This window comes from Sinohyriopsis cumingii, chromosome 7, assembly GCF_028554795.1.
Source record: "Sinohyriopsis cumingii isolate HCF-2022 chromosome 7, ASM2855479v2, whole genome shotgun sequence".
NCBI classification, from domain to species: Eukaryota; Metazoa; Mollusca; class Bivalvia; order Unionida; family Unionidae; genus Sinohyriopsis; species Sinohyriopsis cumingii.
The window spans coordinates 130,828,468-130,845,568 of NC_142967.1; the positions used below are offsets into that span (position 1 = coordinate 130,828,468).

Consider the following 17,101-nt stretch of genomic DNA (forward strand, 5'->3'; position numbering starts at 1 on the left):
CTGAAATATGTTAGGTTACAAGATTCTAAAAATAAAAACGTGAAACAAACATCAGCTGAAAGACGATGAATGTACTTTCTTCACCTTCTGATAGTTCCATCAAAAATAAAAGAATGAAGATCTCGGACACAATTATGTATGTTAAACTCCACAAATGCTGAAAAGACAATTAAACAAATGTACACTGGACACCAACATTCGGTTGCTTTCTAGAATCTACTAATATACAGCGGTTTGATAAATGATAGAGCCCTAAGGAACATTTTTGCCAGGTGACCGAATTACAGAGGGGTCGGTTTTATTAGTATTAGAACAACCTTTATGGGGCTAATTTTGACAGGTGACGGAATTACGCAGGATCCGGTTTATGGAAGCTGGATAAGTATTAGAACGACTTTAGTGGGATTAGCTTTTCTCATATGACTGGATTCAAGAAGGGCCGATTTATGAAGGTTTTATTGTAAGTTTATCTTAACTTTACAAACCATCTTGGAATCTTTGCGATATAATTTTGTTTTCTGTCTCTTGTTGAAACGAAAAAAAAATCTTTGGCACTGTAGTATATTTTGGAGGCATAGTAATGTATATGCCTGTGTTTTGGATTTTTAACGTAGTTTTATATAAAAAAAATTCAGCCATATCGCTACAATGTCTGCGGTGTGGCAGTTTATAGTGGTGTCTTGCGCTGGGTCCTAACACTGACCTGTTAGTGCTGAGCGCCGAGCAAAGGCAGCTAGTTGCTTGTACCATTTTTATAAATCTTTCATATGACTCAGCAGCGTTCGAACCCGCGACCTCCCGCATCCGAGGTCGACGTTCTAACTTCTTAGGCCACCGGAACGGTGGAGGCATAATATATTATTTACCAGTGCTTTGTTTACAATAGATTACCATCTTATACATGAATAAACAGTTTGATTGTTACATCATTACCACACATTCTAAACCCTTGTTGGTATTATTCTATTGCTTACTGATCGTCTAATCGCATACATTTGTATACACTTTGAATATGGGGTATAGCGGTATGAGGCTTGTGTGTACATGATGTTTCTTTCAATTCATTCTCCTGAAGCTACCAGGTATTTATATTAATTAGTTGCTATAGTCTAACGATGAAAATAATTCAAGCAAATTACTGCGCAATACTTCTAAAGACAACATGGGTCAACAAATGTTCACATTTTGACTTCAAATTTTTATAAGATATTTCTCCTAAACTTAATCAATTAACAAAGATAGAAATTTAACATTGGGCTATGATTAATGACTTTGGTAACCAAGTATCTGAATCAATTCTAAACAGGGCACTGACCAAAGTAGTGCCCATTTTGAGATGAAGTACTCGTCAAAGTCGCACATTACGTCGCCATCTACGATCTTCATTCTATACATATAAACTGCCAAGTCTGACATCTCGATGCGGTATTGTCACAAGGTGGGGTTGATGTGTGTGTGTGTGTGTGTGTGTGTGTGTGTGTGTGATTTAGATTATTAACGTAGCTTAAAAAATTTTCAGTCATATCTCTACGATGTCTGCAGTGTGACAGTTTAATGTGATGTCTATCACTGGGGCATCATGCCGCAGACATGTAGCATGATGTCCCATTCAGTCACATTATCCCGACACCAGGCCGACCAGTCCTAACACTAACCTCTTAATGTTGAGCGCCAGGCGAGGAAGCTGTTAGTACCATTTTTGTAGGTCTTTGGTATGACTCGACCGGGGTTTGAACCCGTGACCTCTCGCATCCGAGGCGGGCGCTCTAACCACTAGGCCATCGGAGCGGTTTGGGTTGATGTGTGAAATCCCCAATCCATTATGGTTTGTGGTTATTGTTATCTTGGAGATGATCGACCACGGTGTTTTTGGCCGGATCGAGTTATCAAAATCAAATATGAAATTAATGGATGGAATAACAGAGATGTGTGCAGGGATATAAAACAAAACAACACGTACCCCCGTATGTAAAATATAAAAATTTATTCAATTACATAAACAAAATGAAAATGAACATGACATTTGAATAATTCGCTTTCTCTTAGAAATAAAGTTACATAATTTATGCGAAATTCAATTAGCCGTTCTGTTATACCGATCAAACGAATTTCATAATATAATCGAGTGAATGATCGAACTTAAATTACCGGCATGTCACCGTTACATGGTTCTTTCGGTCTTGCTCAAATCACTGTTGTTGAAAGGTCAGAATTGTTTTTAGTACCTTCCCTAGCCCTCGCTCGCTTATTGTCAGATACGTTCCTCTGTCTCTTCTCTGGTTCAGGCGTTCACGAATTTCCAGATCCCCTTCCTTGCAGGATTTATCTAACAAGATAAATTACTTATTATTTTTTCTCGAAGTTAAATTCTGGCTTCCCTGAGAACTTTGATTGATTACTTTCGCGAGGGAAATTACTTTAAAACCATGAATTTTGTCTGGGAAAAACACCCCTCGTTAGCTTAGCCAATCAGGACAGCTTTCTCTAGCCGCCAAAATATGTTAACACCCCCAACGAAGTCATAATAATCCTCTCGAGTCCGCCTTTATTAATAACTAATTTGGAAAATATAATTTTATGATACCTGTTTCAAATGGTCCAAGATTTCACAAAATTTGTCTCTGATTTGTCTCAACTCCGCCATTCTCCGCCATGTGACATTACAATGGCATATCTGTCAAACCATTATCGAACTGACTGTAATTAAAATTAATTTCATGCGCCAAACTGAGCCGATCCCATCCCTCGCAGTCAGCAATTTATTGAGAGTCTAGCCCATACGTCAGTGTTAATGGTTGCGTGTCAGGCTGACCACGACAGAATGTACTGCGAAATGATCTTTACAAAATTTTGCACCATTCCAGGTATCTAGGTATCGATTGGTCAACAACTTGAAATTGACAAGATATAACACATGCATGAAAATAAGCAGTCGATTGATGATAAGTCTTGCGTCTATTAGATGAACTTTAGAGGAAAGTCAAAACTATTCCAGTCAGGGATTTGATAACAGTTATGGAAACGCAATAAAATCACGTCCTTTGTCATAACGATTTCAAAGGAAAAAAGCAAATTTCTTGAGTATCAACATGAGAATAATTACTAATTCCTTACAATCGTCAATGAAAACGAAAAAAATTTACAAGACAAGAGTCACCCTAAAACAACGCTCTACAGGCTGAAAAGAATTTCTAGCAATTCAAGATATGACATTTCTTCCATTTAACTACTGAGTGTTAAAGTACTGTTTGATATTCTTCAGCGATAACACGATTTTTAAATTAACTACTTTGGTGGAAAGAGAGAATTAAACCCCAGTCTGGTGGAAGCTTGAATCATTGTAAAGCTACCAAAACAGGTACCCTTAGGAACTGTTGCAACTGGAGAGGCATCACCCTGCTATCTCTTTCGACCAAGGTCTTCAGCAGAATCATTATCTAGATCAAAGCTGATGACCTCATCAGAAAGGAATGGAATGGTTTCAGGTAAGGAACATCCTGCGTTGAGCAGGTTTTCACAGCCCGACAGATACTGGAGCAGACAACTGAATATTGTCTTCATAGACGTCGAAAAGGCTTTCGTCAATCTTCACCTGACTCCCTCAGGAAACTATTCCGATTCTATGGTATCCCACTGAAGACTGTAAACTTCATCAAACTTCTGCACCAAGACTTCCAGTGTAACGTCATCTCCGACAAGCATCTCACAAACTGCTTCAGCATCAACATGGCGTAAAACAAGTCTGCACCTTGCACCTTTCCTCTTCACCCTTGTCATTGAATGTCTAATGAAAGAGACAGTTGTGGAAGGCAAAAGAGGAATTAGGAGGACCCTCGCTTCATTCGTGGAAGTGCTCAATTATGTCATCAACACTTAGCTGTTTTCAAGATATTCAAGAAAAGACTTACAATCGTAATGAAAGTGAACAACATGAAAACCAGATTAAGGAATAAACACCATAAAACCAACGATTACATCAGTGTGAACAGAGTTGATAGAGGAATTCAGATACCTTTAAATCAAGGTGTCCACAAATGGAGACTCAGAAAAACAGCAACCAGAATTAGCAAAGCAAATCAAGCCTGAGACACATCTGGAAATCCAAACTAATCGGACTCAAGACCAAGCTGAGTATTTACCGAAGCAATGGCCACTGCTATCAGGTTGCTGCTGTACGACTCAGAATGCTCGAAGCTAACACCAAATATCAAGAGTAGCAAAACGCTTGAAATCTTCGAAACAATGGTCTTCGAAAGATTCTTGGCACTTTCTGGCCAAACGGGATAAGAAAAAACACCTTCATCAAATGACAGAATCAACATCCCTTGTTATGAAAACAGGAAAATGGCAATATCTGGTGCGTGTATTCCAAATGTCACTGGATGCACCGGCCAGGACAGCCCTTTGCTAGACCCCAGATGGGAGACGAAAGAGGCATGGATTCAAAGAGGCTTGGAGGAGGACTATAGAGAAAGAGAAAAAGGAATGCGGCCGGACGTAGAACATCATCACACGTAGGGCTGCCAACAGTAGTGGCGCTCTCTCGTCGAAGCCACCTGAGGAACGACGAGGAAAGAATGAGTGACTGATGTATTGTAAGAAGTTGTTTAAAAAAAACCCAGTGTTGATACGATAATCCACTCAGGAGGAGTAGTGAGAACAATATGTTCAGGATGTCCACTGTAGTGGCCATATTGGAAACCATATGTAAACTATTTTCAACAACTTGACATCATAAGTAGCCTTTTGGTGAAAACCCATGTCAATATTACTTTTTGTTAAAGCCGAGTAGCGATAAGAAATTTTTCAATAAATTTCAATTTTTCCATAATGGGCATTAGATCGGCGCCGCTTCCATTTAAGACCAACGAGACCTCATAAGAAATCATTTAGTGGAAACCCAATGTTTATATGACCGTTCATTCAGGATGAGTAGCGATAAAACGAATTTCAGGATGGTCACTGTTGCGACCACCACTGTGGCAATCTTAGATGTCGGAGCTGCATCATTTCCATTTATACCAACTGGACCATACAGTGTGTGTGTGTGTGTGTGTGTGTGTGTGCATGTTAAGTTTCATAATGCATTTCATTTATAACGTTACGTCAATGACGTAATTGCTTTTAAAATATGAAGACCTCATTCGTTTATATCAAAATGTTTGTGCCTGAAGAAGCATACGGTAATTGTAAAGTTTTTTTCTTCATCGAAATCATCCAAGTAGTTTAGGAGGAATATCGATAGCGAATTAGTGCCAACGGATGGTCAGACAACGGACAACGGACAATAAGCTCTTCTGGTCTATGAGTAGTAGACCTAAAGAGCTTTTTTATGGTGTAATCCAAAAGAATGGTGTTTTGCATATGTTCATATTTCATTATATAGTACAGAATTGTTAAATAGATTTATATCCAGCCACATTTAATTATACGTTTATTCATACGCATATAACCACATTATTCCTTTTTTAATAACATAGAAAAATTATGTTAATTTTTCTAACGGAAAGTGAAATATAACTGCCACTACAGTCCAGTAAAAGTACTGAATAATTTAAACAAATGCATTAGTTCTTAATTGGTTTAAAAACAGACTCTTATTAGGGAGATTTACTTTGAAATCAGATAACCTATTGTACGGTCCATCTCTTTTTCACTTTGGATTAAATGCAACGTGTACTCTGCCGCAGTTATGCGTGCTAACTTGGATGGATGTTATTTTCCTGCACAACTGGCACCAATTTCTTTCAATTAATGAAATGAACTAAGAAGGAAAAAATAAAACCGGTGTTTATATCTATTAATAGTGTCATTAAGAAACACTTGAAACCTGCTCCAAACCGTCATTGTAAACTACAACTGTCTGCACCGTCCCAGCACTGGGCGTTAAATGAATGGCGCATAACAAATGCATGTCTGCATCGTAAGCTAAGAATTCTTCACAACATATTCTCCTTCTTCGTCATCTCTCTCTCTCTTTATATATATATATATATATATATATATATATATATATATATATATATATATATATATATATATATATATATATATATATATATATATATAATGAAAACAGGAAAATGTCATTGTCTGGTGCGTGTATTCCAAATGTCACTGTAAAGTTGTAATCAACCTGATATTATCAGATATATACATTATATTTCTGTGAAAGATAAGTAAATTAAACGAAGGATATTATTTAAGGGATTTCCTGATATCCTCTATTCAGATTTTGACAATTTTCTATGTCATTAGATGTGAAGAAAACAGCAGTACCTGTATAATTAAGTATGCGTATTGATAAAATCTAACTTAGTATTATAGTTATAAAATAAGAAAATATGTCTAAATATGATATGTGATGTAATTTTATCATACATAAAGCGTTGTCAAAACTGTAAAAGACCGCTCGTGGGACCATTTAAATGTGTTCTTTATTAGAAGTTGGTCTCTATGTACAGGTAAACCTGCACTGATTGATGTAGGATAAGTTGTGTCGTTTTTCAAAACCTGAGTTAAAAACTAAAATAAGTGAGTCTTAATTTTACACCAACAACTGCATTTGAGTCAAAGCATTATGAATTAAGTTCCGCTATCCGTCGTCATGAACATGCAACCTTGTACCGCATGAAGCCATGAAGAGGAAGAAGACAGCCGACCCCATCGAGTCTACATCGCACTGCCCATCTTTGCATCAGCACGTATCAGCTCAAATAACCTGTATATTATTTATGCAAAGGTTTTATTCATGTTTACAAAGGGTATACGAAATGAATGGAATGGGCATCGTTTGATCAAATCCATATTTGTGTGATGTCGAAGTTTAAAAGAAATGCTAAAGGAATATGAAGCACCAGTTATTAAAACTGTTTCTCATTCTTTGCAATTAAACTGAACAAGTCAATGCAATTAAGCTGAATAAGTCAATGCAATTAAGCTGAACAAGTCAATGCAATTAAGCTGAACAAGTCACAGCGAAGTCGTGTATCTTCAAAGGGAGGACCTGTCCGGGAAGAAGACGACGAACGGCAACCCTTTGAATCAAAGCTAGAGAGTTACATCACTTAGACAACATTAGTACACACTATTCATAACTCGAAAACCATGGCAAAGTCAGTTTTCATTTATCTGACGCTCATTAAGGAGGTTACCAGTTAACGACAACAACAATTATCTAATCAGTACATTCCTTTATAAATCGTGCATAGACTCTTTGTAACATAACTTCGTATCTTAACCGTTTCTATATTTGTCGATGCACTGGCATTTGTGTAAGAAGGTTAAATGGATTTTCAGTCAGCATTCGACTATTTATCACTATCGATTAACAACGGCGTCAAAAATTTATGAAGTAAATATTTTTAAAAAAAATAAAGGATGAACACAGGAAATATATTAGGCATCTTACGTGTTATCACAAACAATAAACTGACTCCCTATTATCAAGAATTGGTGGAGCTAATAATGTCATTCAACACTTAACCACATGTGCAGCTATTTCATTGTCTAGTTTTATCTCTCTGTCTGATATATGAACGGAACGATGCTTTCTTCTTGCGCGGCGTTAACAGTTTCCTTAATGCTGCACCGAATTACACCCACTTCTTACGTGTGTCTCTGTTTACAACTAATAGAAAGATAGATAACGTTATCCACCTGTCCTTTTTCCTCCAATTTATACTGCATTATTCCGGTGTTAGGTGTATAAGTCAGTAATTAGAGAATAAAATATAGCGGGAGAGGCTCTTTTCTGGTCATCAAAAACTTTTACAGGGTTAGGGAAAGAAAAACTGGTCTCTAATTTTAGAACTACCACAAGTTTGATTGAAGATAATAACTGCTATCATGGAGATTTTTATACGTTTTATGATCCCGTTTATACGTATCATTGGTATAATCAGAAAATAATATAAAAGACGAAAGATATAAATTCCTCTCATTAACGAGCTTGGTATCAATCCTGGAGTTTTTTCTGTTTAATTGTATGACCTGGGCACACTTAAGACGGTGAAGTTATGTGGCGATATTATTATTATTATTGTTATTATTATTATTATTATTAGTAGTAGTAGTAGTATAATTTCTCCTCTTCATCATGATCGTCGTCGTCGTTTTCATCAACAATATCGACCAAATAGGAATATATTTATTTTCTGTAGCACAAAAGGTTAATGTGCTCAGATTACACGAGGCTTGGACAAAATAATCTAACAAGGGATTGCGTTAAGTTCTTTTTGTTTTCTTTCTCCAAACAAATGGCAAAAATATACTTTCATCTGTGATGTACTAATGTTATAAAGTTTGCCAAAGAACGAAGATTTTGTTAGAAAAATATATCAATAAAAAAATAAACATCACCGAATGGAGAAACTTCCAAACTTACGTAACTGTATGATATATCAACATTATGTAGTACAATATCCGCAGGTATGACAAAGATGTGATTGGTCAACATAATGTAAACTAATATCCCCATATGACATGGATATGGTCTGTCAACATTATGTAATACAATATCCCTATATATGACAAGGATGTGGTCTGTCAACAGTGTGTGTGTGTGTGTGTGATTTAGATTTTTAACGTAGCTTAACATTTTTCAGTCATATCGCTACGATGTCTGCATTGTGACAGTTTATAGTGATGTCTAGCACTGGGGCATCATGCCGCAAACATGTAGCATGATGTCCCACCCAGTCACATTATCCTGACACATAGCCGACCAGTCCTAACACTAACATCTTAATGCTGAGCGCCAAGCGAAGCAGCTGTTAGTACCATTTTTGTAAGTCTTTGGTATGACTCGACCGGGGATCGAACCCACGACCTCCCGCATCCAAGGCTGACGCTCTAATAATCTAGGCCACCGGTGCGGTATCAACATTATGTAATACAAAATCCCCACGTATGACAAGGATGTGATCTGTCAACATTATGTAATACAATATTCCCATATATGACAAGGATTAAGTAGATATAATAGGCTATATAAGTAAATATGGATTGATATAGCTTATATATGGTGTTTATACATACCGGTTATAAATTATTATCTCCAAAGCACCGCACCGGTGGCCTAGTGGTTAGAGCGTCCGCTTCGGAAGCGGTAGGTCGTGGGTTCGATCCCCGGCAGAGTCATACCAATGACTTACAAAAATGGTACTAACAGCTTCCTCGCTTGGCGCGCAGCATTAAGAGGTTAATGTTAGGACTGGTCGGCTATGTGTCAGGATAATGTGACTGGGTGGGACATCATGCTACATGTTTGCGGCATGATGCCCCAGTGCTAGACATCACTATAAACTGCCACACTGCAGACATCGTAGCGATATGACTGAAAAATTGTTAAAGCTACGTTCAAATCGAAATCACACACACACACACACACACACACATAATACTAAATATCTCCAAAGCAAATAGAAGGATCATATTTGTCTGAAAATTGGCATAAAACTATTTTTTTCCCAAGAGATATCTGTTTAAATACGTGGGAAAGAAAGCCGAATACCGTCTTTACTCGCCTATAAGTCGAGTCAAAGTCCAAACAACAAAGATCCTGATCTGCCGTAGCATAATGCGCCTGCAGATCAGTGTCTATATTTTTGTTCTACTGATAACTTTAAATAAACTGCACAAAACCAGATCTGCGGGCGCAATAGATGAGGGCAGATCTGGGTCTGTGCAGTTTGCAGCTGGAATTTTAAAAACTATGCATCGGCAAAACCTCGTCATAACTAAGACCCCAGAGCTGGGGTCCATGGGAAACGTTCATAGTAACGAAGCATGTTGTAATGATGCAGTCTACCCCAGCGCTTATGAAATGGAACTAGATGATTACTTTGGAAACACCAAATATAAAGTATCAAGAATAGCTAATTTAAACAAACATAAAAAAGGCAAGAAAAGCTATGTTCTCACAAAAAAGTGATGATGTAATTTTATAACCATCTTATTTTTTTTACAGTGATTCGATACTAAAAACTATTTTTTTGTATTCATGTCATTAATGTAATAATTTTGTAGTTACGAAGATCAAGGGAGATATTTTCACTAATCGCATTGTATTTCACTAGAGGTCCCAGCATGCAGGAACGCCCGCCGAATTATTTTCAGGGAGGTTGGGCAAACGTGTAGTGGTCAGTGTAAGCGTACCCACTGTCCACTTTGTAGAAACTGTACACAAAGTCCCCTCTTCTTGCAGGAGGTTTGTGGGTTGGCGGATTGTACCTTCTTTCAAGGTGTCCGCTTAGTTTGGTTCTCGTTATCTAGAGGTTGACCACCAACGATGTTATTGCCCGGTTCGAGTAAATATAAATATAAGAGGTGAACTTGTAAGTGGAATAGATAAAGATCTGAGCAGATATATAGAACAGACCAACAGGAGCCCCCGTACATGTAAACAACGATTTAATCAATTACATAAAACAACTGTGCGAATTCATTACATCAGGAATATACTCTGCTTATAGAAATAAAACATTCGCCGATTTAATAAAAGCCCACAAATATATTTAAATAAAGTAGCCGATCTGTTTACTGATAGATTTAGTTCATCATAGGATCGAGTGAACAATCGAAGTCAATGCCTTGTACAATTGCATAACCTGTTTCTTCATACACTCCATTTCCACTGTAGCTGTTCCTTTGACTTCCGTCGGTCTTGCCTCTTTCGGTCCTCACTCTATGCGTAGCACGTAGATTCACAGATATCTGGATCTCAGGATAAGTACGTCTCACTATACGTCTCAGGATACGTCTCAGAATTAATACGTTACAGGATACGTCTATGAATACGTCTCAGAGATAATACGTCGCAGGATACGTCTCAGATATAATACGCCACAGGATACGTCTCAGAGTTAATACGTCGCAGGAACTATTTTCTCCCTTTGAGTTTCAGCGTTCCTCGCTTCTACCAACAAATTTGTTCGTCGGTTTTCCTCGACAACAGTCCTCGTGAGCCACAGTCTTTACGAGAGAATTTCTCCCAAATTACTATCGGGTTATTCTTACGCTAGTTTTCTCTTGCAGAAAAGCTTAGACTGACTAAAATTTTCGATGTGGCGATATTAAAACTAGGAAATTTAGTGTGGGAAACACGCCCATTATTTAGCGTAACCAATCAGGATTAAATATATTTGCCGCCTTTTCCAGAGGCGCCAAAGTCGTGGTCAACTTGACCTTGTGGTTTGAGTAACAGAGCTCTACAATCTTTCAATCCTGACATTTACACTATGAAATCGAAGGTAGCTTTTTGTTTCCACCAGTCTTATGTGGGCTAAATAAACGAATGCTTAATTAAGAATGAAATTCTCCCCTCGAAAAGACATTACCGATCATGGCAGTATGGCGATTTGATGCGCGCCTATCCCCATAAATCTAATTAATTGCTCTCTGGTCTCAACTAATGTGTTCTTAATAGATCGCCAGAAATGTGTCCCTTCACAGTCAGCTATTACGTTTTTGGGATATAGACCAAAACATGTTTAGACGTGAAATCCAGGGTTCGGGCGGGCGGGGGAGGGGAGGGGCAAGTGAATAAATGCTTCTTAGGGACTTCGTCTTAGTCAAGAGTTGATAATAACGATGTCCACATTAATGAGGGACCATGCTCTTTCTTATCTTTATCACACTCGGTAACATAACCATCAAGGGTCCTTAAAAGCATGGCATCATTGATTGCATACGCAATGGTAATATTAGTTGTAACAGCAGTAGTGATAGTATTTATAGCATTTGTTTTTGTTGTTGTTACTGTTGTTGTTATTATTGTTGTTTTATGGCGGAAGTAGTGATTGTGATTATAAGAATAGTAGAAGAAAATAAGCAATTTTTTTTTACGAATACCGATTATACAATTGATACAAGCAGTTCAAGTGATATTCATGCGCACTGCAACATTTGATTCTGAGACAAATATCAATACTCCTTCTACATTTGTCTACATTATAATTGTCCAAATCAGAAAGTAACTCACGACAATTAAGACTTCAGCATACTGTCCATCATTTGTAGAATGGTGCTAGGTAGCGCATTTATTTGCACTCTTTGGTACGCAGGCGAAATCACGGAAAAGCGGAGAATATTCATAACCTACACTACGAGGTCGCGTTCTTTTGACATTATTGCAACATTTGACTTAACGGCTTGTACCATTTACCCCACCCCCACCCTCCACAAAAACGATTTCCTAAGTGTTCCGCTTCATTAGCAGCAGAAAACAGAAATAAATTTCTGGACAAATTTACCAGTCATATCTTGGAGAGCTAACAACATGTCACTATATAGAATTCTTCAAAAACGACGAACTCCTTTGACTAACTGATCGCTAAATAGTCTAATTTTCAAAACAAGTTAAAGATAATTATAATTTATTTCATTGTGTATAAATGTATTCCGTAGCTCCTAAAGAAAATAATATCTCTCCCACGATAGGTTTCCATTATTTACATACGATTAACTACTCCAGACTTCCAGGTTGTGTGTTTTCATTTTCTGACTAGCCCTAGCTGTTATGCACACTCTCCTAGGCCAGGGAGATTGGAATATCTTGGTTTCGGAGTTATGCTATTGACTGAAGTCACTATCTCGTCAATAAATAACCTATCACAATGCCTTTCTGTATGGCAAAAATGGATTTTAGATTTTTGTTCCAGATCCCTGAGCTAACGTGGGATTAATTCACCACAAAGCAACTATTATATCTAAGCTTACCGTTTTATGGTAACGTTCACTATCGCAATTTACAAATGTTGTGTCGTTAAAAGTCTGCTTAATCAATGCACAATTTTGCAATGTACAAACTTATGGTACGACAACATGTTAAAGCTGAGTTTCTTTTCTCAGCATGTATGAGATTATCTCGGATGACCAAGCGTTCCTTCCCTTTATTGATTGACAGATTTATTTATTTACTCACTGAATCGACTGATTGATATATTTCACATTTGATATACTGATCTTAATCAATACCAGACTATTTATTTGCTTTTCCTATCCAAACTTCTTTCAGTTGAAAATGTGTTTCATCTTTGATCTCTGACGCAGGAATGCAACACTTACTACGTACTGAATCCTCTGAAAAGTGAGTGGATGGTAACAGAGATTTATGATATTCTGTTGATAAACTTTGGTTTCAAAATGCATTATTCTGACCCCTATCAGGGTATAAGTTTAAAAACATGTTGTGCGTTTTCGGGATATCATAATGGAGGCCAGACTTACAAGAATTTCGAGAATGAAATATAGAACCAAATTTGTTTTTATTTTCCAATTAGATCTGTGATTCAGTTACGAAATTAAATTTTGCGATAAAATCTGAACATTATTCTAAAAACGATAAATTGACAGCCAACACGATAATTATATATTAATTTCGAATAAAGACACGTTTTGCTAAAGATAGTGCAAGAAAGGTTCATTGAATATTCAATCATGCTTTAAGATTATGCGTTTTGTATTTAATTATTTCTCTTTATAAGATTCAATTTTGGAAATAAAATTATCTCATATTATTTGTATTATTGTATTTTTGCTGCCTTATTCCCGATAAAAGCTGACCTTTTGTACTTATTTTTTCATGTAATTAACTCGAGTTTTAAACTTATTGACTAAACTTGCATCATATTAATTGTCTCGTGCAAACGAAATTACGTTTTAGACATCAAAAGTCATTAATATTAATTTGCATACGTACTTGAAGAATAAATATCGTCGTAAACTTTGAAAACAGAGCTATTTAAAATTCTACAAATAAATTATACGTATGTGAAGGTTCCATTTCCCAAAGCCCCTGCCACATGCCGAACTCTTGAACTAGGATTTACCGAGCAAATATATAATGACAGCCTATGTGTGATTCATTAATAATTTTCGGAGTTATACGGAAAAAGTAAAAAGATCTTTGCACAGTTTCCCCATCATATATATATATATATATATATATATATATATATATATATATATATATATATATATATATATATATATATATATATATATATATATATATATATATATATATATATGTATTTTCTGAAACACTGTTTTTACTGTTTCATCTCCAAACTTGGTACCTTTAGGAATCGCAAAGAAATGCAAACGACAAATCCACAAATACAGTGAGACAAATAACATCACAAAGAGCGTAGATTTTTACAGCGACATAAAACATTTTTATTATTATAACTTTTTAATGGAAATAATGCTTAAACGCTTGATAATTTGTTCATGTTATATATATATATATATATATATATATATATATATATATATATATATATATATATATATATATATATATACACACACGCAGTCTGGAAAGTGTTTGATTCCAAGGTTCAGAATCTTTATATAATACTCCACCAAACGTTTACACTAGGCAAACAGAATATTATCGCTAGTCCTACATGAATCGTTACTATGCATATACATTATCAAGCGAACTTATTATATTTAAAAATTAATACGACAATTTTTCATTTACTTTTTTAGTACCTTTTAATGCTATTTGTTATTGCTATTTTGTTTTTAAGCTAAAGCAGAACGTAACATTTCAATGACGTAATACAGGTAAAATCACAAAATGCATACATGAAAGCAGGTATCTCTACCGTTGAATAAGAATGGAGATTTATGTTCACGATTAATTACATCTTTCAATCACAAAACTTTTGACCAAACACTTAGGGATGTAGAAAAACATAAAACTAAGCTAAACTCTCAGGTTTGTGGACCAACATGAAACTGTAGGCCAAACACTTAGGGTCGTAGATCAACATACAACAAAGCGGAGAGATTAAATGAAGAAATAAAAGAATGTCACACGTGCTAAGAATCAAGCAAAAATCATTTATACTGATTTCCACTTATGGAACAGGCATTTACTAGGAGTCAACCCTAACACTCCTTTTATAAATCTACCATTAATAAACCTCACACAATCTTTATTAAATGATTGTCGGTATGGTCCCAAACACCTCTGTGACAAATGCCAACAGTTTTATGTCGGATAAAAGTAAAGTCCATCTTTTAAAGTTCAATTTGAAAACAGCTTTGACAGTTATCATGTAGAATTAAACTGGTTTATTGTTTTGAAAGAGCGATAGAGTTTTTAAAAAAAAACTTTGGTATGATCCGTGTGCCAGCCAATTTACCTTATTTAAGCAAATTTCCCAACAACTTGTTGATCATCAGTTTCTATAGGAAATATACTTTTAGCCTACTATGTCAGTTATAGATAGGTCAATAGGTTAGTATTCGCCGAGTACATGACTTTACGCTTTAAATTGTTCCAATCCACAACCATAAATTGGAAAGTAGAAAGATCACTTACCTCTTTTCTTGAGATCTATCAGAGTTTAGTCATCGTGTTCATGTCCAGGGTGACACTGCTATTTATTGGGTAAACACAGTAATAGAATTCGATACAAGTGTTGATTAGAACCTTCCTCTTAAAGCCCACGTAGTCGGCAAACAAGCATTTCTCGCCTGGGTCGTTAGAAAACACAATACAGTATTGGCCCAATCTTTAACCAAGGAGATAACTCTGCATGGGAACACTCATTCATCCTGTGCGGTAACACGTGGGTCTATGTGTGTGTGTGTGTGTGGTATGTACGCTGTATCAATGATATTCCACGAGATGTATACATTTTTCATTAAAAGGAAAAGAGGTTTGCCCGAGTTTCCATTTAATTAAACATTTATACAACGAGTGGTATATCATTGATACAGCCTACATACAAATACACATATTTGCACTTGAAATGGAGTTACGATATGGTCCAGACAACTGTGTATTGACCCAGTGAATGAACTCCTTACATCCCTGCGAGTGTGTCCGCTACAAAATGTAGTTCTACGATTTTTCCTCTTGTTCACAATCACATATGCAAATTGATAAGTTGATTGTTTTCTTTTTCAATTTCTATTTCTATTCACATTTATTAAATCAATATCAGACACACTCATGATTTAAACATGAAATATGGTTTTTATGAAGAAAGAAGTGCACTACAAACACGGTTAACTTCTTGTACACTGAACCAGTATTGTCAGGCATTCACGTACTGTCGTATAGAAACTAGCGTGGAATAGAAACTATGTGAAATGACGAACCAACAAGAGGTAATTAAAATATTTTAATAAATTGACAGTTCATCAAAGTCATTCTAAAGACTATAAAACTCTCTCTCTCTTCTACCCCCCTCCCTTTTTGGACGGCTTGACTAACATTACCATCATTCATAGGTCCAGCGACATCGTCGTATGACACAAGCGAAAATCCCCAACGCTCGCATTTCATGGATTTTCGCCCGTATCTAGCTAGGATAATCCAGAGAGAGAGAGAGAGAAGAGGGGGTGCGGGGACGACCATTTGGACATTTTTACATTAATAATTAATAATCGATTTTTAGAACATTATAATAGGAATAAGAAACAACGACAAAGGATTAAAACAATGCAGCATGTGTGCCTCGTAACCGACAAATTTAACATATAGGCCTTGTGTCATTGGCTATTGCACCTATGTATCATTGATATTATGAACACTGTAGATAGGTCCCAAGGAAAGCGTAAACATACCATTACGAAGAAACATATTATTGTAGGTTACTTAGTTCAAGTTCAGTTTTAGTGTTTTGGTCCAGCGCAATATGTTTTTCTCTCTCACTCCAGATTTATGCTTATTTTGTCATTTACGCGCGACAGGGGAATGGAAAAAAGAAAGGATTCCAATGAAATTGTGTACCATTTTAATATCATTTAGAAAACAGGGACCATTAATACTTTTTATCGTTCTTTTCATATGTCATATCGGATTAATGAATGAGTAGAAATTCATCATTGATCTATAGGCCTGTGCTTCCTACACAATATGGTATTTTAAGTGAGATCGGAAATGCACTTAATTAACTAATAAGTCTCTCTGATCATGTAGTTGAAGCATACTTTATTCTAACTCGAGAAATTTAACCGATCACCATCCAGTCTAATGGTTTATCCTGTTGGCATATTCAGTCTAATGGTTTATTCTGCAGGCATCTAGTCTAATGGTTTATCCTGTAGGCATCCAGTCTAATGGTTTATCATG

At 36.2% G+C, this 17,101-nt stretch overlaps 1 protein-coding gene across 4 annotated transcripts in view; it reads right to left on the bottom strand.

The window, feature by feature from the left end:
• LOC149796134 (adhesion G protein-coupled receptor G2-like) overlaps positions 1 to 15,790 on the bottom strand; it is a 201,031-nt gene extending 185,241 nt beyond the window's left edge. For 2 of the 4 annotated variants that reach the window (XM_089966048.1, XM_089966047.1), the window contains exon 1: positions 15,341 to 15,790. The gene's annotated coding sequence lies outside the window, so the exon portion shown is untranslated. The remainder of the gene's footprint in view (positions 1 to 15,340) is intronic. The other 2 variants (XM_089966050.1, XM_089966049.1) reach the window with 2 other exon arrangements.
• Positions 15,791 to 17,101: the final 1,311 nt, after the last annotated feature.